We start from the raw sequence: 2,837 nt of genomic DNA, 5'->3' as shown, positions 1-2,837 counted from the left end.
GTGGTTGAGCAAAGAGGTCATGAGTTCAATTCCCAGTCAGGGCACATGCCCAGGTTGCAGGAGGCAACCAATCAATGTTTCCCTCTCGTCGATGTTTCTATCTCACTATCTCTCTCCTTCCTCTCTCTCTAAAATCAATTTTTAAAAAAACACAAAATTTTAAAAATGACACCATGAGCCTTTTCCATGCATTCAACCTATTTTCACATGAAGTTCAAATGTGTATCTCTGGGCTCCAGCTCTACTTTTACCAAGATTAACAAACATACTCTCCTTGTTTGGAAATTCTTTATTTCTTTCTTTAAGGTGTGCCTATTGGTTCTGTCATAACCTTCTTTTTCTCAGTCTCTGAGGACATCCTTATCTCTGCATCATAATCCAATTAGAAAGGGAAATTTCTCACCTTGATTGCTTTTTCTTATCCCTGATTATAGACTCACTAGAGGCCCAGTGCATGAAATTCGTGCACAGTAGGGTCACTAGTGGCCTCCCTTCCCCAGCTGCTGGCTGCTGGCCTCCTGGGCCTTCCTTCATTCCGCACCACCCCCTGGTGGTCAGCACACACGTCATAGTGAGTGATCGAACTCCCAGTTGGTCAAACTCCTGAGGGGACACTTTGCATATTAGGCTTTTATATAGAGAGATTCTCATCTGAACCTATTTGCAAAGTGGGAGTGACCATAATTTAGGAATAGAAATAGAATTGTTGTTTTTGTTTCTCCTAAGTCTGGGGCAGCAATAGTATGCTATTCTTCTAAATTTTCATCTTCCCTTTTTAAAACTTCAGTCCCTTTTATTTCTCCTGAGCAGGCTGATTCCTTTTCCTATGGCCTAGGGGAGGACCACATTCAGAGGATAGATTTATGAACATTAAATTAATGTTGCATTAGACACTAAGGCAGAGATGCAAGGGAAGAGAGAACACATTTTGTCTAATATATTAAAATGAGATGAGGCTTATGATAGGGTTAGGGAATAAAATACAAAGTAACTTATCTGTCCAATTGGCATTAGATGCAAGCACGAGGCTGGTCATTAGCTTTTACTTCTCTTAATGCTTCTCTTGCAGAAAGGTGCAAAATAAACTCGATCCCACAAGGTAAGAGACAACAATTGTCTGGAGAGGATAAACTCTAGACAAACTACCCTCTGACCTTTCTTATTGATGTTCTGATAAGAAATGCCTGTACCCATTCATCTTATCCCCACAATTTTATCATCCCCACAAATTTACCAGGATGGATCAAAAGAATTCAATCAGAGCCAGCATCATGCCCTAGCAAACAAAAAAAGAAGACATTAAAGGCAGTATAGTTCTTGGTGGGTGTCATTGGTCTTCAGAGAAAGAAAGAACCTGATAGTCTCTGTCCAATTATGAGGAATTATGAAGTCTATTAGGAAGGGCTAGAATTCTTCAAATAAAAGAAATGTTCTTTCTTCAAAATGTTGCTCATACGTTATGCTTATATTTAAAAGCTTTGATTACTAAATAGGTCTCAGTAAAGATTCAGGATGTCCATACCTCTCGTTGGTAGGAAGATTGAAGCAGGAAAGGCAGTACCATATTCACTTTTGCTCATGTCCTAGAACCAATCTCTCCCCGCTGTAATTCTTCTCCCATCCATAGCTTTAAATTGAATATCTATATATATAAAAGCCTAAGCGACCATGACAACCAGATGACCGGACAACTGGCTGGTAGCTATGATGCTCACTGACCACCAGGGGGCAGATGTTTAATGCAGGAGCTGCCCCTGGTGTTCAGTATGCTCCCACAGCCAACCTCTCACGGCTGGACAACCTCCCTTGGTCCCTCCACCTGGCCGGCTGGCCCTGATCAATCTGATCACAGGCCAGGCTAAGGGATGCCACTGTGCATAAATTCATGCACCAGGCCTCTAGTAGTTGAATAAGGGCCCTTATCCACCTAACACCTGGAATGTTACCAAGTCTTAGAAGACTCTTACCAAGGAGTGAGAGAAACTTTTTGAAAGGGGAAAAAGCAGAGATGTTGATGGGGTTGTGAATTAAGAGACTGGAAGAAGGAGATGCTTGTGGGCTGGGGCTAACCCATATTAAAGGAGTAAAGAATAAAAGTTTACCTCTTAAAGAGAGGAATGGCACACAAAAAAATGGAGGAATTTTATGTAGGTGTATAGATTTACTTGGGAGAAAGTAAAAGCAACCTTTCTGATTGCTAATTTTTCAGACTTCCTGGTACAATCCGAGGGAAAATTCAAATTAGCTAGAAATTTTGTGACACTTACGTTTTCACCTCCTTCTGAGATTTCATTTGCCATGGAGGACAAATGTTTGTGTTTTGCAGCCCAGAATGTTACACTGGTATAAACAGAAGGGACTAAGAGACAAGAGTAGTAGTAGGTCCTATAGAGTTGGCCAGAGGAGGTTTAGTCCCTCTCCCTATTACCTCTGAAAGCCCCATAAGCTACTCCAAATAAACACACAATAAAAATATCATTTCTGCTAGAGAATGTGTCCTGAAGTGACATAAACCAAATACCTTCACTAATTTCCCTCTTCTTGCTAATGACTCACACAGACACTTAAGTAAAAATGGATTTAGGAATAAAACTGCTACTTCTGGCCCTAGCCTGTTTGACTCAGTGGCTAGAGTGTTGGCCTGCAGACAAAAAGGTCCTGGGTTCCATTCCAGTCAAGAGCATGTACCTTAGTTGCAGGCTCCTCCCCAGCCCGGGCCCTGGTCAGGATGCAACCAATTGATGTGTTTCTTTCACATTAGTGTTTCTTTCTGTCGTTCCCTCTCTCTGCTACTCTCCCTAAAAATCAATGGGAAAATATCCTCGGGTGAGGATTAA

The sequence above is a fragment of the Plecotus auritus genome, assembly GCF_963455305.1.
Source record: "Plecotus auritus genome assembly, chromosome: 6".
Classification (NCBI taxonomy): Eukaryota; Metazoa; Chordata; class Mammalia; order Chiroptera; family Vespertilionidae; genus Plecotus; species Plecotus auritus.
This window is presented reverse-complemented; position numbering follows the sequence as displayed.